General features: G+C 36.3%; 1 long non-coding RNA gene across 3 annotated transcripts in view; it reads right to left on the reverse strand.

Annotated features, from left to right (window-relative positions):
* The window catches only part of LOC150101009 (uncharacterized), an 81,734-nt gene that overhangs the window by 23,542 nt on the left and 33,326 nt on the right, over positions 1-24,866 (reverse strand). For all 3 annotated transcript variants that reach the window (XR_016549145.1, XR_016549144.1, XR_016549146.1), the window contains one exon: positions 1,296-1,583. This is a non-coding gene — a long non-coding RNA (uncharacterized LOC150101009). The remainder of the gene's footprint in view (positions 1-1,295; positions 1,584-24,866) is intronic.

Below are 24,866 nucleotides of genomic sequence, written 5' to 3' on the forward strand. Positions count from 1 at the left end.
TATGATAAGTTGGTGTGCAAGTTGGAGGAGATCGGATGAATCGAATAACAGATGGTCAGAACAAAGCAGATTAGCTCTCTGAATGATAACTGCAAGTTATTATCATGGAAGAGAGGGCACTGTCTCAGAAAAGAAAGGTAACCAATGGTGAACCTTAGGGTTCTCTTCTTGGGTCCTACTGTAACTTATTTGTTAACGATATCTCACGAGAGCTGACAGAAGATATCCAGTTGCTTGTCAAGTTGAAAAGAGTTATACAGAATGATGTTAAGGCCAACTTCTCTTGGGAAGGTTTCAACAGACTTTTAGGTTGGAAGAAAGAATGACTGGTGTTGCAGTTTTCATGTTAATGAATGCAAGATGTTTCACTTTAGAGCAAAAAAAAAGTGTAAAGCTGTTGCTATTACTGTTATTTTGGATTTATGGCCAAAGAAACTCAGGCTATGAGACCAGTGTATTATGTCTGTTAATTGCATGTGTTCTAATAGCTGGTTTGCCTGTACAGGATGAAAAACCTGGGTGTACAGCTGCCAGCTTGCTGGAACTGTGCTTCAAAACACGAATAAGATTTGGAGCCTGAAGTTCAGATAGTATATTACAAACACCACACATACATTGTTGTTAAGAAGGACGATAAGGAGCCCTTTCACGAGTAGGGATAAGAAGGTAGTAATGCCATTGTATAAAGCATTGGTTAGACCACACATGGACTACTCCTGATTTAGTCCTCTAGTTTTCATTATGAGTGGAAACTCTGGAGAAGCTCAAAAGATGAGTAACTAAGATGATATCACTGTTGGTCATGGAAATCACAGATTAAGCAGAAAAGAGATGACAAGACAGATATGCTTGACATGAGTTTACACAGGATTAATACAGAAAACATTATGCACAGAATAGAGGGTGAGAATGAAGCTATCCCAATTTTGTATATTTTTTATGTGAAAAGGAATAGTGAGTGGAATGAATTGCTGGAACACGTGAATGCTAGAAGCATGAATAAGATTAAAATTCAATAAGACGGATTATTAATATTTATGTCTGCTGTTTCAGTTATGTTAAAAATCCTGTCAGCTGCACTAATTTTGTTTAATCTCTCTGCATTGAGACTATGCCATTTGTTTATCTCTTTAAAGAGATTATTTTTACACCGAGTGTTAGATATATATATATACAAGAGTTCAATCTTTTTTTTTAACTCTACTATTTTTAGAATCCAGGAAACAATTGACTCAAAACCAAATAAATAAATATATTTAATAAAACTAAATGAAACTATTTTTATCTTTGTCTACCTCTGGGTCTTTTTCTTCGCATCCTGGCAAAGAACACTTGTTTTACTTTCATCCCAATTCTGTTTAAGTGAACATAATGCCTGAGATTAACTCTGCTAACACATTCTTGTATGCTAAAAATGTGACATTCTTTCCTAATATCCTTGTATTTAACATGAACAGTCATTGGTGCTATCTGTTCAATCCCTAATCGTTCTCAGACCTCTCATATCTGTGGTCTCCAGCCTTTGATCAACTGTTTTATTTCTAACCCAGCGCTCAGATCCATAATTGTGTTCATTGAGATTGCTGTGAAAAGATAAGTTTAAATTTTGAAATTGTGTGCGGTATTAGCAATAGTTAGTTTTTAAATATTGTTGTATAATTACTAATTATATGAAGAGCCAAAGGCTTCAATTCGGCAACACAAATTTATTTAAGTTAGTTAGTAAAGTGAAGTCAATGAAACAATATAGGATGTAATATCCCTTAACTTAAAAAAAAAAATTGTTGTATGATAGTTGTGATCGGTAAGCAGTGTTCTGTGTAGTTATAATTTTGTATTCATTATATTTTTTGTTTTTTGTGTGCAGCTTTGAGTGGGAGTGAAATCGCAGTGAAACATAAGATGGCACGAAAGACAAATGCATCTTGTTATATTCCCATGATTTCTCGACTATTTTTTTTTATAAATCTGATAATTCCTATTTGACCTGAAACTAGCTTGTTGTTCTCCTAGTTTCTCTTCCACAATTTTTCTCATATTCTTAAGTATCTGCACAAATCTTATCTAAAAAACACAGTATGGAAATTCATTTATAATTCTTGCACTGTTTTACTGCACATTTTATAGATAGGCACTCTCATCTATTTCATTCATTCAGAATTCGACCCTCTAATCAGGCCTTCTGAATTATTATACAGTTAGTCACTAAAAACTTTTATGCCTCAACATGTAAGCATTTCTGGTCAAATATCACTGTACTGGATTGGATCAAGTAGATTTGGAGAATGGCTATCTGATAGATATCAGCAAGTTGTGTATGGGGAGCAACATCCCAGAAGAGGAAAGTCACTAATGGTGTGCCTCAGGGATCTATTTTAGGACTAATACTGTTTAACCTGTATGTTAATGATATTGGGGAAGATCTGAATGGGAATATTCAATTGTTTGCAGATGATGCAAAGTTGGGAAGAACTATGAGGAGTAGAGCAATGTTGTGGCCTTGCAAGAAGCCTTGAATAGACTGAGTAAAGGGCACACAAGTGGGGATACCAGTTCAATGTTGCAAAATGTAAGGTTTCAAAATTTGGGAAACAAAGATGGGATGCAAAATTTACACTCGGTGGGGGATATATTGTTGGAGGTGGAGATCTTGGGATGGTGGTGGTGGTGGTGGATAAGGATCTAAAATTAAGAGGACACATCGCCAAAATTGAAGGACAACACAACAAATTCCAGCAATGAAGCAGAGGATGCTGACTTTAGAAAGTAAGAAGATTCTGGTTCCACTGTATAAGACAATAATTACACCACATATAAACTATTGCATAGATTTGGTCACTGGATTTTTGAAAGGATGACAAGATATTGGAGAGGGTCCAGAGGTAATTGAGTAAGATAGTTTCTGGTCTCTGGAATGGTGAGTATGAAGAAAGAGTGAAAAGATGCAATTTGCAATCTACTGGATAGGAGGAAGAGGGTTGATATGATAAAGACGTACACATTGGTAATGGGTTGTTATAGGATTAATGCTGAAGAGATTTTTTAAAAAATGGTGAGTTGAGAGGAGAACAAGAGGTCAGTCCTGGAAGCTTTATAAGGAGGGCATGAGCAAGGGAATTATTGGAATGCATTGCCTGAGAGAATTTGAATGTATTTGAGGCATGGTATGATGAGTTGTGTGTGTGTAAGATAAAGGAACCTCCCATGGTGATTCTTCGAATACATGAGAGGGTCTTGGAATAATAATATCATCTACTTCAACTGCCTTTTGACATTTCAGGTTATTGATAGTATTCTCTACCTCAAGTAGTGATACGTACTTCTGACTGCATTCATGTTGAATGTTTTCTGCCATTATGCTATTACTACTTGTTTCATTCAGCAATCTTTTAACATGTTTGTGCTGGGGTGTTTGAAAAACTCCCACTGCCACCTTCTGAGGAATACATCTCACTTCAACATAATTTCCTCTTTTTCTATCAGCAGACACACCACATATCATGACAGGTTCTTTGACTGTAACCACATCTGATTGGGTGTGTGTGTGGAGGGGAGACAAATGTGTTTTCTTAGGATAGTGATGGGAATCTGCAGCCCTTACACTGCATTCATCATTCTGAGGCAGCCTTTTTGCATATTTTGTCAATTATGTATCTTCATCATTTACAAATTATACATTCTCAAATGGCATGTACCTTAATTAATTATTTAAAAAATTGTTATTTTGAAAGCACAATGTTAAAAAATCAACCACTATTATCAATCTATCCATCCATTATTCTATGTTTGGCATTTCATTCTTATCTGTTGTTCAATAGTTTGCACACTATTATATTATATTAATTTGTCCTTAATGGACACTATGAGCACTAGGCATAATGTCAGCTTGATTTAAAAAATTTAAAAAAAGAGGTTTAGTTTTACATGTGTGTTGCTATATTGCAATGCTGGAGTATGTACTGTCATTTTATAACAAGTTAAACAAGAAAAAGTTTTTAATTCGTTTATTAAGTTTTTTTTTAATTTTATTTGATATTCCAAATATGAAGAAAGGAACAATTAAGGAGGAGAACAAAGTATTTAATGAAGAATGACAGTTTCAGTACTACATGCTTGCTGTCGAAGATAAAATGGTGTGTTTACTTTGTGATCTACGATTTCAACAGTGAAATGATACAATGCTCATCAGCATTATGGCACATATAAGGAATACAAATATGTAATGGAAGGAGAACCAAGAAAATCTATATGAAATATGAAGCTTCAAAAAAACCAACAACAATGATTATTTCAAGAGATGATCAGATGAAGTAATGAAATCACCAAAGCAAACTTATAAAGTAGCAAATATAGTCTGAAGAAAAGGTAAGCCATACAGTGATGTGGAAATCATAAAACATTTGATGTATTGTCAGAGTTGTAGCATGTTTGGATTCAGATAAAATTAACAAATACAAAACTTCCTCTTTCACAATGAACTAGTTACAGTTCAACAACATGAATCAGCTGGCAATGTTACTGTAACATTTCAAAAAATTGACAAAATGAAAACTTTTCGATTGCCCTAGATGAGTCCACTGATGTTACTAACTCAGCACAATTTTTATTTTATATATGTATTATAACTGCAAATTTTCAATGTTATAAGGAACTACTAACTTTGGCTACTCTCATGGGGAGAACATGTGGAATTGATGTTCTTAATATATTTAAAGATAAATGTCAGGAAGCAGAGCTTAATTTGTAATTTAGTAAGTGCATGCACAGATGGTGCTCCTATTTCGAGGAAAATATGAAGGATTTGTTGCATTGCTACAAAATGAAATACAATATTCCAATAACTTAGTTATTGGAATATTGGTAATATTGCTATCAAATATACTCTTTTAAAAGACACATTAAGGAAAGTTATTGATATTGTTAACTATATTCGAAAAAATGCTTCAAGGCATCACCAGTTTCACAACATGCTTCAAGATGATTAGCAACCATTAAGTGTGGATCTGCTTTTCACTCTAAAATATGCTGCCTGTCACAGGGATAAAACTAAATATCAACATAGGAAATGTAGCAGAATATTCAAGCATTTAGGAAGACTTTTTTTTTCTTCAAAACTCTTCTTTACAAACCTGTAATTTCAGCTGAACATTTTCATGAACTGGCAAAGGTAGTTGAAGAAAGGTGAAGTAATAAAACCTTAAGATACTGTGATATTAATGAATACAGTGGTGTCGTAGACTCACTGTATTCACTGAAGAATACAATGACAGGCTTTAAGGTTTTGAGAAACATGATCTCACACTAAAACTGGCTATGCGACCACATCTGGTTGATATCTCTAGTGCATCTGAAAATTTACAAATGGAGCTGACTGAGCTCTCAGGAAGACAATATTCTGAAATCTCTATTTGACAGTAAGAAAGATCCCCAATGAATGCTGTCGAGTATCCAAAAACAGGTTAGCATGCTCGACATATGCTGTATTCTTTCAACACAACCTATTATTACAGGCAACTCCAAGGAGTCCTTAAACTCATCGAGGGAAGCTCTAAACATCATGTCAAGAACTCTTGAGCATTCACACAGTGTCTATCATACTTTGCTTTAAACTCATTCACAGTAATGGCACCCACACATGGATCAAATGACGTGCTTGGGATCATAAATAACAAACACTCACCTGGAAAACCAACTGAATAGAAAGAAAACAATGCTGAAACCAAATATCTGCTTCTTATCCAGCAATAAACAATCTCAAATAAGCGATTAAGTTATTATTATTATTCAAGGTCTCCATAGAGTCAAGAGACTCATCGCAGGAGGTCTTTCCTAGGAAACACGAAGTCTATCATACCACTCCTTGAACTTATTGACCGTTCTTGCACTCACAAATCTATCAAGCAATGCAATCCACTGTTCCACTACCCTCCACACAAAGAAACCACTCCTCACAGCTTCCTTTCGTACTTTAAAGGGATAGCCCATTGTCATCTCTCTCCCTCCCCCTGCTCCACCAAGTGAAAGAACTCCTCAGTGTCCACCCTGTAACCGCCTTTAAAAAAAAAAAAAAAAAAAAATCAGCTAACGCCTTTTTATTACATTATACGGGGAGTAGGCGAGGCCATTTAGCCCTATCTAACTTTTGGAGACTGAGTGGGCAGTTCAATCTCCACTGGTACCAATCAGAGATAGATGGCCCAAGGCTATCACTAATTAAGTGGTACACAGTGAAGAGAGATGGCTCAAATATGCCACCATCTCGTGGTCCCTAACACAATATCTTTAATGTCTGAAATAATGTGGGTTCTACGGTCGATTTTCTTGAGTTTACAGGATGAAAACCCAAGTTTCCAGGAGGAAAAACCCGCTTGCCCGTGCCAGAGATCGACTAACTCGGGAACCGGTCGAAAAAAAGGCTTAAGAAAAATTTCCTCTAGTCACAGGCTAGACTCGAAACCAAGTCTTCCTTCGTACGGCCAAGCGCCGTGGTGTGCAAATGCCACATCCACTGAGCTACACAGGCTCTGTAACTGCCTCTCAACAGTTTAAAAGTCTCAATCATATCACCTCTCCTTCTTCTATCCACCAAACTCTGCAGTCCACATTCCCTCAGCCGATCCTCATAATTAACATTGTACAGTCCTAAAAACTATCTTTGTTATCTGCCTCGGCACCCTTTCCACAGTTAATTTATTCCCTTCAAATCCTGGGGACCAAATCTGAGAACAATAGTCTAAGTGTTGTCTAATCAGGGTCATATACAATGGAATGATAACTCTTCTATCTCTGCAGGTCAGCATCCTTCTCAGTATTGCAGCAATCCTCTGTGTTACCTTCACCACCTTTGCAATATGTCCCCTTAATTTCAAGTTTCTATCAATCATCGACCCCAGATCTCTTGTCTCCCCTACTTCCTCCAGTATAACTTCTCCCATAGAGTATGCAGCATCCCATCGATGTTTCCCAAACCTCAAGACCTTACATTTTGCTGCATTAAACTGATACCCCCATTCATTTTCCCATCTGTCTAGTTTATTTAAATCCTCTTGCATAGCCAATACATCTGTACTATTACTAATAACCCTTCCCAGCTTCACATCATCTGCAAACAACTGAATATTCCCTTGCAATCCATTGACAAAATCATTGATATAAAAATTAAACAATACAGGTCCCAGTACTGAGTCCTGTACCCCACTTGTAACCTTCTGCTTCCTTGATATTGCCCCCATCATACACAACTCTCTGATACCTATCAGACAGCCAATTCTGAATCCAGTTGACTAACCCAACATCTAAACCCATGTGCTTTAACTTAAATATCAGCTTATCATGTGGCACCCTCTCAAATGCCTTTGCAAAATCCAAAAAAATAGTAGTGTATGCCTTTCCCTCAACAACTGCTCTTGTCACTTTATTATAAAAGACAATCATATTACTAAAGCAAGAGCACCCCCTTAACCAATCATGTTGATTCTCACAGATAACATCCCGTCATCTGCCCAATGCTGTATATAGTCCCTCACTAATTTATCCAAGAGCTTAACACCTACTGATTACACACAAACTGACCTATAATTAGACACTTCCAGTCTGCTACCACCCTTATGCAATGGCACTATCTTACCTTCCTTTGATTCCCTGGATACCTTTCCCATAGCCATACTTTCATTGAAAAGCCAGGTCAAAGGAGCTGTCAGTTCTTTAGCACATTCTCTCAAAATCTGTGGTGAAATACCACCCAGTCCCACTACCTTACTGACATCCAGAGTACTCAGTATTTGGAACACACTCTCCTCTTGCACCTCTAAACCTCGAACCTGCCCTACCTGCCCCCCTCTGAAACCTCTCTAGTATTAAAACCTTCTTCTCCAGAATGAAATACTCCGATACAGTGCTCATTGAACAACTCCACTATGTCCTCTGCATCAGTCACTCTATTCCCATTTTTATCCTACAGTGTCATTCTTCCACAATCATTTTCCTCCTACTGGCCACATAGCTAAAAAATTCCCTAGGATTTTCTTTGGATCTTAGTGCCAATCTCTTCACATATTCCAGTTTTACCTTCCTCACCATACTAGTCACTCTCCTGGCCTGAGTCTTATATTCTTCCTGCATCTGCTCTCCACCCCTCTCCTTATATCTCTCCCATAATCTCTTTTTTAGGTATTTTAGAATTCCCATTTTGTTCAGACATTTCCAGAGTACCTCCCAAATTGACACAGTCAAATGCCTTGGTACAGTCCACAAAACAGAGATACACTGGGATATTGAACTCATTGGTTTGTTCTATTAGATGCCTTAAGTTTGCAATCTGGTCTCTGGTACCTCTACCAGACATGAAACCAGCCTGTTCATTTGGGATTTGTAGTTCAATGTAGTTCTTCAGTCTTTCTTTTAATCACATATAGCAGAATTTTGCTTGCATGTGAAATCAGTGCAGTGGTCCTATAGTTGTTGCAATCATTGGTATTTCCCTTCTTGTGCAATGGTATGAATATAGATCTTACCCAATCTACTGGCCAAATGCCTGTTTCCCAAATTTTGTGGCATAGTCTAAAGATAATTTCAGTTCCATTAGGCCCCAAGATTGTGAGTAGTTCACTTGGTATTTGATCAAACCCTGGTGTTTCATCTTTCTTGAGTGTTTTCAAATCCCATTCAATTTCGTCTTTTAAAATGTTCAGTTTTTTTTTTTGTACGTGGGTGGTCTGAAAAGTTCTCAGCCTCAACCATAAATGGCAGCAATATCGGCAAGCTTTTTTTTTTCTAAGTTGGTACATCTGTAGTAAACATCAATGTGAAATCGCAAGTCATTCTATCAAGTAGTTTTTTTTATACAGCTGTCGAAAGCCAAAGTGTTGTCTGTATCCCTTGAAATGGATAAAATTGAGTATTGTGTAGTTATAAAATTCTTTGTAAAAGAAGGTTTAATTCATTCGAAGTTCATAAAAGTTTATGGGCACTCTTCACCTTTGTTTTCGGCAATTAAGAAATGCGCTGCAGAGTTTAAACGCGGCTGTACCAGCCTTGAATATGATCCACGTGAAGGACGTCCAAAAAGTGTAACACACCAGAAATCATTGATCAGTGCGTGATATGGTATTGGGTGAATCGGCGAGTCAAAGTGCATGAAATTGCTGAGACTATAGGCATTTCAAAAGAATTTGTAAGATACATTTTGCATGAAGAATTGCAAATGAAAAAGCTTTGTGCAAGATGGATGCCGCACAGATCAAAAACGCACTCGCATATAAATCTCTGAACAGTGCTTGGAGTGTTTTAACAAGAATAAAACTGATTTTGTGCATTGAGTTATTACTATGGATGAGACTTGGATTCACCAGTACACACCAGAATCCAAACAGCAGTCAAAACAGTGGACAGAAGCCAGTTGTTCAGCGCCAAATAAGACAAGATCATGGCATCGGTGTTTTGGGATGCTAAAGGCATTTTGTTTTTAAATTATCTTGAATAGGGTAAAATAACAATAATTGGGGAATATCATTCCAATATTTTAACCAGACTAGATGAAAAAATTTGTGAGAAAAGACCTGATTTGCAGAAGAAAAAAACATCTTTCATCAGGACAATGCACCTGCCCACAAAGGTGTTTTGAGAATGGAAAAATAAAGGGATCTGCAATATGAATTGTTGGAACATTCACCCTATTCTCCAGATTTGGCTCCCACTGACTTCTATCTCTTCCCAAAACTAAAACTCTTCCTCGCTGGTCAGTGTTTTTCTTTGAATCAAGAGGTGATTGCAGCTATAGAAGGGTATTTTGCAGATCTTACTGAGAAACACTACAGCACAGGATAATGGCGGTGGAGCATCGCTGGCATAAATGTATTAGTTTTAAGAGAGATTATGTTGAAAAATAAAAATAATTTTGAAATTATAAATTCAATTTTCATTATTAAGCAGAGAACTTTTCAGACCACCCATGTACGAGTTCCTCGTCTTTCTTCAAATGAGATAGTAGTATCTTTATAAAGATTTTCAGAGTAACTTTTCCATCTCGAGTACATCATTTGTATCAGTTATTTGGTTTAAAGTTTCTAATTATGAGTTTAATTTTCTTGAATAGATCTTTGATTTGATTTTTATTAGAATGTTCTTCAATTTCTTCACACTGCTCTTGAAAAAACTGTCTGTCTTTCTTGCAGAGTTTTTTTTTTTTGATACATTTTGATAATTCAGAATACTTTTGTCAATTTTTCTTTAGAAAGTCCAGTTGCCTTGATTTTTCTTCTTTTTTGAATATGAACTAGTGTTTCACATGAGATCAATGAACTGTTTATTTTTGTTCTTTTGGGGATTGTATTTTTTGCTGTCTCAAGAATTATTGCTTTTGTTTCACACCAAAGCTCTTCCAGTACTGTTTCCTTTATACAGTTCTTAATTCTGAAAGTCTGTTTTCCACTGCAATATTATAATTACTATTAACTCTTGAGACCTCTATTCTTGAAGGATAGGTTAGTTTATTCACTTTTAAATGCATTTTAATGGCTGCTATGAGAAGTTGATGATCTGAGCTATAGTCTGCACCTGGAAGCGTTTTTAGATTTTTCATCATGGATTTCCATCGCTGATTGAATACGATAAAATTAATTTGGTTTTTGGTTCTATCACCAGTTGATCTCCAGGTATATAGTCTACAATTATAACATTTGAAGCATGTTTTTGTTATATTCATCTCTCTTTCTAGACAGAAATTAATTGGCATTTCTCCCCTGCTATTTTGGTTGCTCAAGCCAAAAACTCTAAGTACTTTCCTGTTATGATCGTCCATTCTCTTACCAACTTTTGCATTGAAATTGCCCATTACGATTAATATGTCTTTTTTAGGTATTTGATTAGGAATTAGGTATTGTTTCAATGTTTGTATTCAGTTCTCTGTAGAAGTTGTCAATCATTTCTTCATCTGTATCAGCAGTTGGTGCAAATGTGAAAAAATGTGATTGTTAATGGTTTACAGTCAATTCTTATTGAGATCATTCTGTCACTAATGGGATTGTATTCAGTTATAGATCTGTGTAATGTCTTGCTAGTAATTATTGCAACCCCATTCCTACTGACTGAATCAGAGCCTGCGAAGCAGATATGATTACCCATCTGTGAGTTAAAGTGACCTTTGACTCTCCAATGGATTTCTGCGGTACCCAGTAAATCAATGCTCCTTTCTTTCATTTCTTTTTGTACAATATCTAGTTTTCTGCTCTGTAAAGGTCTTGTACATTCCATGTGCTTGAGTTATTTTTCTTGATGAGTGTTTTTGGTCATAAGTGGGTTTTGGCTTAGAGAAAAATCAGTTTTTTCAATATCATGTGTACTCAGCAGAGGTCTAATTTGTGTCTACACCTTCCTTTTTCCTCTGTGCCCAGAGGTACTGCCTTGGTTTGCCAGGCTGGCAGCTGTCCCCTCTTTCAATGATATCCATCATTGCTGTCAAGGTTATCGTGGGAAGGTAGCAGAGTGGTTTCCCTCTTGCCTTCTCTACCACAGTGTTACTGCCATTAAAGCCGATCCATGCCAAGTAACTGTCTGGAGATGAACCCTATATAGATGTTCTGCATCTTCGGCTTCATGCCAGTACTGGTAAGTGCTGTTGGTCTATGGGAGGTATTTCATTTCCCTCCTACCACCCATATCTGGGAGGATTTCCCCTATCTGCCACCTGGGGATGAGCCGTCTAGAGGTTACAGGCCCCACGAGGGGACCCTGTAACTCCATAATTATTTTTATGGCAAATATTTCAGTTTAATTAAAGCCAGTTTATCATTAAGTCAGTAATTTTGCTACTCAAACAAAGAAAAACTTGTCTAAACTTATTGTGTCTTATGCATATATCCCTTTCAAATACTCTTTATTCTGCACCCTTGTATGAGTGGAGCAGCTGCTTAAATTGACCAAATTATGCTACTCCCGATGTGGCCCCATTAACCAGAATCCCCTGTAATATATATAAGAATAATGTTATACAGTAAAACTTGTCCCAGGCGGAACGTGAATAAGGCAGAAACTTGCTCAATGTGAACAAATTATAGTCCCGGTCAGAATAGGCATTACAGTGTTATTTATTTTGTATAATGCGGAATCTGCCCAACGCGGAAACGGAAAGCAATATTTGAAGAATTTATTAAAAATGACTTGTATAAAGCGGAAAGTGATTGAAATATACACCTATATTTATTAGATTTTGGCACTTGTGTTGCTTTTACTGTTTCATTTGAGAATTAATGTTGGTCAGTTTCCGGTATTTCCAAACATTTCAGTAACCCAAATTTCAACAAACTGATCAGTTCATATTTTGCATCATGGCTAAATCGTACATGGCATTGTCGCTAAATGAAAAAGTCGAAGTTATTGAAGCTAAAGAAAAGGATAAACTCTCGGTAAGGGAAATAATGATGAGGCGGTTTAAGTGTGGCAAAACGCAAGTATACAACACACTTAAACAAAAGGATAAAATAATGAACAAGTGGCTGCAAGGAAACGGTCGAATGAAGAGGAAGGCAAAGGTAACCGGCAATGGGGAAATTAACGAGGTAGTGTGAGAGTGGTTCACGAATGCAAGATCAAAAAATATTCACATATCCGGTCCAATGGTCCAAAGTGAAGCTCTTGCAGCAGCCAAATCTCTCGGGAATGATCAGTTTAAGGCATCTACAGGATGGTTGGATAGTTAAGAAGAGGCACAATATTGTGTGGAACGAAGCCTGTGGGGAATCTAAAGATGTGGATGAAAGTGTAGTGAGTGAGTGAGTGGAAACCAAAACTGCTAAAATTGATTTCAGCATATGAACCTAAAAACATTTACAATGCAGACGAAACAGGATTGCTTTTTCGGGCATTACCAACAAAATCACTCGGGATTAAGGGAGAAAAGTGTACCGGGGGCAAAATGTCTAAAGAAAGACTTTCAGTATTGTTGTGTGGGAATATGGTGGGAGAAATGGAAAAGTCTCTCATGATAGGAAAAGCAGCAAAACCAAGATGTTTCAAGAACATGAAAATTAATAATTTACCACTGATTTGGAGAAACAATAAAAAAGCTTGGATGATTGCAGCTACAGTGGAAGAGTGGTTAAACATGTTTAATGCAAAAATGAAGCAGGAAAATATGTCATCCTTTTTCTTGACAATGCTACCTGCCATCCAAAGCTAACCTTTCAAATGTGAAAATCGCCTGGCTCCCAGAAAATGCAACAAGTGTATTACAGCCCATGGATATGGGTGTTATTTACACATTCAAATCACACTACAGATGATTTCTGATGCAATCTTTGATTTCGAATGTAGAAGAATCCGATAGCGCTTATGCATTAGCAAGATCTGTATCAGTTCTGGATGCTGTGAATTGGATTGGGTTGCAGTGATGAAAATTAAAGCAGAAACAGTAAAAAAAGTGTTTTGCTAAAGCTGGGTTTGGGGAAAGTGATGTGGAAATAATTTGGAGGAGGCGAGTGAAAACATTGCTGCAATATCCAATCTCTGCCAAGGAAAAGAACTTTCCTGTGATACAGAGAACTTTGTTCAGAGTGATGACCAGCTAGCCACACATTACAGCTTTGAATCTGCTACAGCTGCTCTACAAAATGAAGATGTGGAGGATGAGGAGGAGAAGCAGCAGCAGGAGGAGAACAGGATATTTCACATGAACAGTCCTTCACTGCATCAGTGAAGTAATGCAGTTTGCAATTGATTCAAACTCTTCCAGCCAGAACTATTATATACAATTAAGGACTGCATTCAAAAAGAAATGATCACAAAAAAGTGGAAACAAGTTTCTTTGTTGGATCTGTGGAAGAAATTTCAATGAGTTGTATATTGGAAACGTGTAATGTGCAGTGTAATAGAGCATTAATACTTTAATAATGTGTTATTATTACTATTATTTTAATAACATAGGTCTACAAGTATCAACTACTTACAAGAGCCAGTGCCACCAATTTTCACTCATAAACAGGTATGTACCATGTAATATGATTTGAATGGATTTTAAATTCTTTGGAAATTTTGTATAATGCAGAAACTTGCCAATGTGGAAAATATATTCAGTCCCTTGCAATTCCACTTTGAACAAGTTTTACTGTACAATAATAATGTTATATATATAATATGTTGTCAATTAATCAGAATCCACTAGGTATTTATAAGAATAATGTTTCATATATATATATATAAGCACCTCCATAGCACAATCGGAAGAATGGAACATTGTGCCCCTGTGACTGGAAAAGACTTAAGTTCGATTCTCGTCATGAAGAGAAGACTCTTTATATGGACTTTTTCAATTGAAAGTGAGTCAGCTGATCTCATACAGAAATAGCAGGGTTTTTTTTCCTCCCAGAAACTCGGGATTTTCATATCACATACAGGCAAATTTGCCGTGACAACACGAGCAATTTACAGGTAAGGAATACTGTTGGTGGTGGTGGAAGTAGTAGTGTCAATGTGTTGTAATTGGAGAATTAAGTAGTAGGGGAGACAGCAAGAGTATATAGTGGAGTAGAGTAGAGTACCCTCCCAATAAGTCCTTGGAGGTGTCACATTATAATAAAAATAATAATAATATATATATATAATCCAACATTATTATTATTAACATCATACCTCAATGGAATCAAATGACTCATTGTTACATACAACATCACACCATCCTTTAAACTCATTTGACGTATCTGCATTCACCACAATGTCTGGCAGTGCATTCCACTTGTCAGCCACTCTCCATGCAAAGAACTTTTCTTTCATGTCTTTACCTACACCCTACCTTATATAGTTTCTAGGGATGATCTCTTGTTCTACCCTCTTCTCCCATTCTATGAAAACTATTTTCCATATTAGTCAAGTAACAATTCCTTGCCGACTTAAATATTTCAATTTTTTATACCCCATCTCAAAGATATGTTACCACCTTAATCAATCTTCTCTGGACCCTTTCTAATATATCCTCATCACCATGAAAACCAGGTGACTAAATCTGTGCACAATAATCCATGAGGCCTGAACAAGGCCTTACACAAAGGAACCATAACCTCTTTATTTTTGCATGCATCATTGCTATAATTTGATATGATGAACTTACAATTTGTGCAATGAGATTCCTGAACGTCAAATACTTGTCCACCACCACTCAAGGTCTCTTTTCTCCTCAACCTCCTCCAGAATTTCCCCACCAAGTACATACTTTGCATCTCACTGTTACCTACCAAATTTCAGAACCTCACACTTTGCAGCATTGAACTGACAGTTCCAAACACTTGCCCACTCATACAATCTATTCATGTCCTCCTGTAAGGCTACAACAACTGCTTGATTCCTCATCACTCTCCCCAGTTTTGCATCATCTGCAAAGAGTTGTATCTCTCCAGTTAAACCCATCCCAATGTTATTAATATACAAATTAAATAACAATGGTTCCAAAACAGCTCCCTGCAACACACCACTAGTGACTTTTCTTTTCTGGGGTATTGCAACCCCCCTCCAACTTGCTGATACCTATCTGAAAGCCAGTTGCATACCCAACTCACTAATATATCATCCAATACACACACACACACACACACACACACACACACACACACACACACACACACACACACACACACACACACACACAGGGGGGGCTGAAAAGTTCTGATAAACACCTAAAACAAAAATTATATTAAAGTAACTTATAAAGAGCAACTTTTTTCTCGGAGGATTGCAAATGATGCAACAGTGTTGTAACAAGTGCATAACACTCAGTGGGGAATATATAGATAATGTGTAAGTTACATGGCTTTACCTCAATTCCTTCATGGTGATTATCACATCTTTTCAGCACACACACACGATGGTGTGCGTGTGTAATGTTGGATAATGCAGATGGTGTGCACTGACAAATACATTATATATAATGTATATTATATATATATATATATATGATGCAGATGATATGGATTGACAAATAAGATGAATGAGTGGATGACAAGTAACTGTTATGTGGAACTTCAAAATATTGAGAAATGGATTGTATGGATAGGTCTCATAGACAGAAGGGAATGGAATTGATATAGCTCCTAAGAAATCACTGCCCAAGGCAGCCCATGATGGAGGATACTAGGGAACTGAGAGTTCCAGATCTTGTGACTGCATCAAAGGATTTGTCTACAACCAAGGTGGCTGGGGCAAAATTGCAACCAAATGTTAAGAGCAAACATGATCTAAAAATGTAGAATTTTCAGATAAGGAGTATGCCAAATTACAACAAACTCAGGAGGGTGATTGAAGTAGCATCCAATCATGGCATGGAAAACTGCAGAGGAATGATATTAGTAGTGTATATGGGGAAATGGTAAAGGGTTGGTTGAGGGAAATAGTACAGATTACATACCTAGCGTAAGGAGGATTAATCAAGTAATTAGTAAGCATGAACTACAAAAAAAGTTTATGGAGGGATTTGAAGAGAAAGGTGATCAGCAAACTCAATAACAGTATGAAGTGCAGACTAGAAAGGTGACCAAGTATGGTAAGGAAGGCCAAATTAGAGTGCGAGAGGAAATTGGCTGAGAGATTAGCTCTCTGAGGATGAAAGAACCTCAAAGAGTTCTTTCAGTATGTGGAAGGTGAAAGGAAGAATGACTAAGGCAGAATATGGCAGAATAATGTTGATGCATGCTGATGTAAGGAGGGGACTGAAGTAGATGAAATAGTTGAATTACACGATCACTTTGCAAAGGTATATTGATCCAGATGAAGATACTGCAGCTTCGTGACAAGAGCTGATGGTGAATCAGAGTTACATGAAGTGAATACAGCTACAAGATTAGATAGAATATAACCTTATGTATTACAAGAATGTGCTAAAGAATTAGCAATGCCTTTAATCAAATTGTTTGAGGCATGAGGCATGGCTATGAAACTGTTTTCTCGTTCCATAAGAGTGGCACAAGAGGAAATAGAGTCACTGCATAAAGGAGGTGGGGAGAGAGAGAGAAAGAGAGAGAGGAAGCAGTTTCACTTCATAAAAGGGCTCCAAGACATAGGCAGCAAGTTATATCAAACAGATTGAGTGGATAAGAACAGGATACACTTTGGAGGTCAGCAAGTCTTTTTTTTTTTTTGAAGGATACGTTATACCTCAGTAAATTACTCACTTGTTATGCAAACTGGAGCAAAGGGGTCTAGATGTAAAGTTAGCAGTGGTGGATAAGAGGATAGCTAAAGGATAGACATTGGGGAATTTATGTAGGAAAAAGAGATCAGGAGAAGTTATTTGAACTTGTATACTATGTGGGGGATCAAAAATATCTGGACTCTCTTTTGTAGTAAGCAGTGAATATGGCTATATACAACACAACAATGACTCATACAGGTACATAAAGGAAGCACCCAGTCTTGTAATCTTCATAAGCAAACATTAACAGTATAATGGGCTGTACTGAAGAGCTCAGTAACTTCTGATGCGGTACTATCATAGGATGCCACCTTTGCAACAACTCAGTTTGGGGATGTATAATAATAATAATAAATAAATTGAAATAAAACTACAAGCACATGCTATTAGCTGAGTTTAAAATTAATGAAGCAATTATTAGCATTGGTAGTGTTATGATAATACAGTAGATAAAAAACCTGAGTTTAAATGCTATCACTCCTGGGTGCATTTTCTTTGTGATGACTTCAGAACAATTACAGAATTGTTGTGAAATCATTTATTTTTGATACTATTCTTGCATTTCACTTGATGTTAAAATATGAAACTAATCTACATATATATTTTCTTTCATTGAAAAACTATAATGCTATAAGATATGAAAATTGATCAGCATTTTCATCAGCAAGTGGAAATTTAAGAAAAATTTAGCTGTGTAGATGATACGCATTACAGTTGGAGAATTTTATTTATTTCTGAAAGCAATAATTTTAATGAATATCCATCCATCCATTTCTCATTTGTCCAAGATAGGTTGTCTCCATTAGGGACTTTTAGGCAATTTAATGCAACCCTTAGAGGGATGCTTCTGCATCTCTTGGATTTTTTGTCCCATGAAAACTCAATAAAATCGACCATTATTTCAGACAGTAACATATCCTGTTAGGGTTATATACCAAGAGATGGCAGCATTTGTTTGCTGGTCTCTTCATCGGTGGTTGCCTATAATTAGTGATAAACATGGGCCATATATTTCTGACTGGCTACCAGTCAAGATTGAACTGCCTATTCAGTCTCCAAAAACTAGATAGGATTTAAAGGTCTCACCTACTCCCTATAAGGGAATAAAAAGGCATTAGATCATTATATTTTTTGAATATAAAATTTCCATAATGTTTTGGTAAATAAAAACATCATTATGAAAGAATCCTGTACAGACAAGAGTGCACATGCCAGGAAACATCAATGACAATAATCAGAGATGGTTATTGAGTAAAATTCCAGTAAAAAATGTAGTGTATCACAAGGCACAGAATAGAATGTGGCCTATCAATAGAGATTTAACCAACAAGAAACTCTAGAATCATACACCTCCTAAATCTGTCAATGACCACATTTCATATATAAAGGGTAAATTATTTTTTTTTCTATGAATATATACGATGCCCAACACACACAGTATGTTTGAAAAAGTTTAAAACATTATTCCATATAACCAAAAATAATAATATTGTAAATAAATCTATATCTGTCTTTAATCCTTAATAACCTTAACTGGTGTCTGTTTGGAGAAGAAAGAAATAGGAAGCTTAGAAGAAAGTAAAAAATCTTCCTCCTATCATTCATTATTTAATAATGCTTAATGGTAGAGACAACAGCAAAAGTAAAAAATATATTCATTTATTAATGTCACATTTTGCTAGTTATCCACCCAGCATCATCAGAGCACAATGGTAACTGTGACAGGCACACTGCACTAAACTAAGTAATTGTGGAAATAATTTAAATTGTAATTGACACTCAATGTCTTTACACGGCACCCTCTATGGGTCAGATAATTACAAATTAATTTAGAGAAATCCAGCTGTTATGTCTTAAAATGACAGTCTCCAAGATCTGCCTTCATAGCACAACTGGAAGAATGATGGTACGTTGCACCCTTCGATTGGAAAAGGCCAAAGTTTGATTCTCACTGTGATGAGAGGAATCTTTATATGGGCTTCTTCAATTGATGGTAAGTTAGCTGATCTCATACAGAGGTAGCAGGGCCTTTTCTCAAAGAAACTCAGATTTTTCATCCTGGTTACAGGCAAATTGGCCATATTACAGTATCTATCATAAAACAGTATTTATAATTTACAGACAATAAATATTGTTGTTGGTGTTGGTGGTGGTGGTGATGATGGGGCAGTAGACCATTGATGATAGTTGTGTAGGGGAGATAGTGAGATGTGTAGTGGAATGCCCTCCCACAATGGGTCCTTGGAGATGTCATGTAATAATAATAATCATATTTGTTAAGGTTGAGAGAATGCTTCATAGCAGACACTGATTCTAAGACTAGCCTCTCAGACCTGTGACAACTTCTATGTAATATAAATGTTTTTCTCCATCTGATCTGACGTGAAGGAGTATCCAGAGTCTTAGCATAAATAGCAAATGTTATGAATCCATTAATTAAACAAATTATTAAGAATATATCACTGCAGAAGTGTCAAAAAAAAAAAAAGTAAATGATGACATTTACCAACATACTAGAAGATTATGTTCCTGGGCAACTACTACTACTATTTATTTGTTAATGATACTTCATGTGAACTGACAAAGAATATACTTTTTTGATGATTTAAATATACTTTAAATCACTCCTTACAACTCTCCCTAACAATTTAAATTTAAAGAATGAAGGAGTTATAAGAAGTGATGCTGATGTCAAGTCCTTTCAGGAAAGTTTACATACTTTTAGTTTCAACATATGAGTAGGGTCACAGTTTTAATGCTAATAAGAGCAAGGTGGTTGCACTTTGGACTGTAAAACTGAGGACTGTATATTGTACTGTAATTCAAGAAGTGGGGTGAAGTCAAGATCTACAGTAATGGTCAGCAGATGCCAGAATTACACTGCAAGCATTGCAAAAACTACAACACAGCATTTTGCTACTAAGACAAGAAACACTGACAAACAGAGATAAAAAGGTGACTGTACCATTGTACAAGCAAGAATTAGTCAGACATGGCTATTTATGCACAAATTTTATCCCTGACTTTGATTACTGCTGTTGTGATATGAAAACACTGGCAAAAGTTCAGAGATGAGCAACAATATTGGAGCTCTGGAATGGAGAAAAGTTGAGGAAATGTGAATGCCTAATTTTAGAAGATGTATGGAAAAGAAATGATATAACAGAGGTGTTTATCTTGGGGAAACATCTCTAGATTTTACAGGATGAATACAGAAGGAATTATACATAGAGAAGAGGATGAGAAGCAAGAGGCCATTCTGAGAAGTAAAGTAAAAGTGTGATAAAGATGATGCGAGGAGTTGATTTTTAGATGGAAAGTGGAATGCAGTACTGGAAAATGCTTATAAAGAAGTTTAAGGTTTAATGTGATGTTGTTTTGGATTTATATGTGAAGCAAACTAAACTATGAGACCAATGAATTATGTCTGCAAACTGTGCATATACTTTTGACTAGTTTGTCTGTTTTGAGGATGAAAAAACCCTAGTTTCCAGGGAGGAATCCACTTCCATATGAGATCAGCAAGATCAGCATTTTAGATTTTTTGTGTCCTAGACAAGATTGGAAATCAAATCTTTTCAACCAAAGTGCACTGTTGATACCAAATAAACTGAATATACTTTCATTATTTTGATTATTAAAATAATAAAAGTACAGTATATTCAGTTCATTTTAAAGAAATAATGTTGTGACATTATTATGAATTAAATAATGGTTAATACATGTAACCAAAAATATAGAATGCTTTACTTCTATATATTTCTTCCTTGACATCATCATCATCAGGGAGAATAAAAGATTGGTTTGACATTCAAATTCAATGTGTGTTACAAGGCATATGTTTGCTGCTTATGTCTTGAGATTTATCATCATAACAAACTTCCATGGATTCAGCAGACTTGTTGTGGAAGGTCTCTCACTCATTTATAAACACATCTATCATTTTGAGAGTGATGGTTGACAGTAGATAGAAGTTTAGAGGGCAATTGCAAATGTTACAAAGACTGCACATCACAGTGTCAATGGTGTGCAGTCTTTGTAACATATAGAAATATGCTATGATAAACATTACACTGACATATAGAGATATGGAGGTAGTTGTGCCACTGTATAAAGCACTGGTTAGACCACACTTGTATTACTGTGCTCAGATTTGGTCACCTAGTTTTCATTGTGATGTGGAAACATTGGAGAAGATCCAGAGGTGAGTGACTAATGCAATATCAGAACCCTGGAATGTTGGTTATGAAGACAGATTGAAGGAATGTAAATTACAGAGTTTAGGGGATAGGAGAAAAAGAGGTGAGACAATAAAGATGCTTAAGTTAGTGAGGAAATTTTATCAGATAAATGAAGAGGGGATTATAAAAAGAGTAGAGGGTGAGAGGAGAAGAACCAGAGGTCATTCCTAGAGTCCTGTCATATTCCATCACATACCTGAAGAAGGGTGTGAAGAGTCAAATTTTTACATTGAGAAATGTAAGTGAAAATGGAACACATTACTAGAATATGTTGTTAATGCAGGGATTTTTAAGAATTTTAAGGTTCAATAGAATAAATATGCTGTTAGTTGAGTGAACCTTCCACAACGAGTTGTCTGTTGACCCCATGGAGGGTGTGATTATGATGATCATAAATATAAGCAAAAAATGTGTTTTTCTGGTAATTTGATAAACATTTACTGAGACATACTAATGTGATATAATATAATGTAATAATAATTTATCACATTATATTTAGATTAAAACACAGTTGACACATCTGAATGTATCCATTCTACAACCAACAAACCGAGTTCGAACCCCACAGTGGACATGGATGTTTGAGAATTTTGAGAATGTCTTTAGATGTCAAGGTTGAATTTCAGATTGCCCTGGTATGAGACCACTGGACTGCTTGTTAAAGGTTTGAAGTATACTGAATAAATTCCACAGTACTAATGAACTATTCATCTTTTTACATATGTATATATACAGGGTGTTCGGGATAAATTTGACATATTTATAATTAATTATATTTTTCCGTAAGTTACATGTATTAACACACACTTCTCTTCATTTAAAAGTTTGGACCCTTCTTCATTCATATACAAGATGTCAGAAAGGATAGATAGCTGGAACCCACCTGAATCATGGAAGAGAATAACTTGTATCATGATGATTCGTGCCCGCCATCAAAATAAGGATATTACGACTGCTGCCCAATGCTCCCTGAATACAGTAAAAACAATCAGGCATGAACTAGAGACTTGCAATGGTGACTACGAGGATGTAGCAAGAAGAAAGATCCCTAGCAGACGATCTGATTGCGTTCGTACAGCAGAATTCCTCGCAAATCTGCAGGAACAGGTGTTGAAGAACCCTGGCATTGGAATTCGGGCTTTGTTCGTGGAGTTGCTAACTGTAGTCAAGCCCTGGATAACAAGGGTAGCCAATGGTAGGCCGTATGTATGGCAGCAGGATTCGGCCCCTTGCCACACCTCTGGGAAAAGTCAAAAATGGTTGTCTGAAAATTTCTACGACTTCACCAGTCCAAATGTTTGGCCTCCAAACTCCCCAGACCTTAACCCCATGGATTATTTTGTATGGGGCGCAGTTGAAAAAGACACCAATTGCACTTCCAGTAATACAAAAGCCCAGTTAATGGATAAAATTAAAACAGTTTTTGCGGCCCTTCCCAGGGAGACTGTAGCATCAGCTTGTTCGAGGTTCCGAAGCAGAATTGAAGCTGTGATCGATGCTAATGGTGGTTATTTTGAGTAAATCTTGTTGATAGTATTGTAATTAACTCTGCCTGTAATGTTTTTTTGTCAATTCATTAAATTTAATAAATACAAAGAAGATTTTCTTTTTCCTTACGAAACTGTCAAATTTATCCCGAACACCCTGTATATTAACACACACATATAGAAACAAACATACTAATGTTATAATATATCATATCATCTCTATATGTTACCACATCATATAAACATATACCATAAACATACATACATACATATAAGATTAGTGTTATGATGTGCACTGAAACATCACCTATCAACAAACAAACAGTATCAGTATACAAATAGATCTTACTTTCATTGTGAAGATGTAGCATAATGTGCAGAACATATACATGAAAGAGCTTATTGTTTCCATGGTGACATGTGCCTTAAAAAAAAATAAACATTATTATTATTATTATTATTCATGACACCTCCAAGGAGTCCGAAGACTCATCGCGGGAGGATACCTATTGTACAACTCTCCGTCTCCACCACTACATCGAACCTCTACTACTAATCATCTACATCTACTGCCCACCAGCACCACCACAACTAGTATTTTTTTGTCTGCAAATTGCATGTGTTCTGAAGGGCCCATTTGTCTGTATGTGGGATGAAAAACCTGCTACTTCTGTATGAGATCGACTAACTCACCTTCAATTGAAAAAGTTCATACAAAAATTCCTCCCTTCACGATGAGAATCGAACTTAGGACTTTTCTAATAGAAGGGCACAATATACGGTCGTTCTTCCAATTGCGCTATGGAGGCACTATGGAGGATTTTTTTTTATTTTTTTAATAATGTACTGTGGTGTATTTTGTGATGAACAGGTGTACAATGAAGTGAACCTCATTTTTGGCAAACATTACTATTATTACGAGCAACTCCAGGGAGTCATTAGACTCATCGAGGGAGGCCCAAAATCATATTCATCACAACTATTCGACATTCATACAGTATCTATCATACCTCGCCTTAAACTCATTCACTGTCACAGCATCCACCACAAACTCAGGGAGCGCATTCCACTCATTCACTACTCTAAAGTAAAGAACCCAGCTCTAACACCTTTACTAACCACACTTTTGCCCAGTTTCCATGGATGTCCCCTAGTCCTCCCACAACCAGCCCTGTTCTCAAAAATATCTTCTGAATTAATTTTATAGAAACCCTTCAGTAATTTGAATGTCTCAATCATATCTCCCCTCCTCCACCTATCAACCAATTTTTGCAACCCACAAATCCTCAACCTGTTCTCATACGGTTCATTCCACAGACCTGCTATCATCTTAGTCACTCGCCTCTGGATCCTCTCCACCTCCTCCCCATCAAGAAGAAACCTAGGTGACCAAATCTGAGCACAGTAGTCGAGATGGGGTCTTATCAAGGCTCGATACAGAGGAACAATAACCTGCTTGTCTCTGCTTGTCAACGTATTCTTCAGCAACCAAGTGATTGACCAAATCACTTTTATTCTGATGAAACTGAAGCTTCTGTAGAATTCAAAGAGGAACCTAATACTTTTTTTTAACCTGGAATTCCATCCAGACATCAAACAGAATTAATCAATCAAATTATTATGGCAGTTTATACTTAAATTATCATGCTGTGGTGCTGACAACTAACACATCCAACTACACAGATCAGTGATACATGCCAACTGGTTGGCTGAGAGAAATGATATTTCAGCAACTGTCTAACCAAAAACTATAGTTTGAATCCCACTGCAGGCAAGATGCTGTGAATGTCTTTAGGCAGTAGACAAGCTTCGTCATCTGGTATGATGGCATCAACCTGATAGATTTACCTTTCATGGGTGGAATTTACAAAATTAAAAAAATAATAATAACTCACATTTTTCATTTGTTTATTAGTTAAAACTGTAGTACACTGTAGTATAGTATCCCCAATTAAGATTCAATTAATA

The sequence above is a fragment of the Typopeltis vanoorti genome, chromosome 12, assembly GCF_054136105.1.
Source record: "Typopeltis vanoorti isolate ZY-2024b chromosome 12, IOZ_Tvanoo_1.0, whole genome shotgun sequence".
NCBI classification, from domain to species: Eukaryota; Metazoa; Arthropoda; class Arachnida; order Uropygi; family Thelyphonidae; genus Typopeltis; species Typopeltis vanoorti.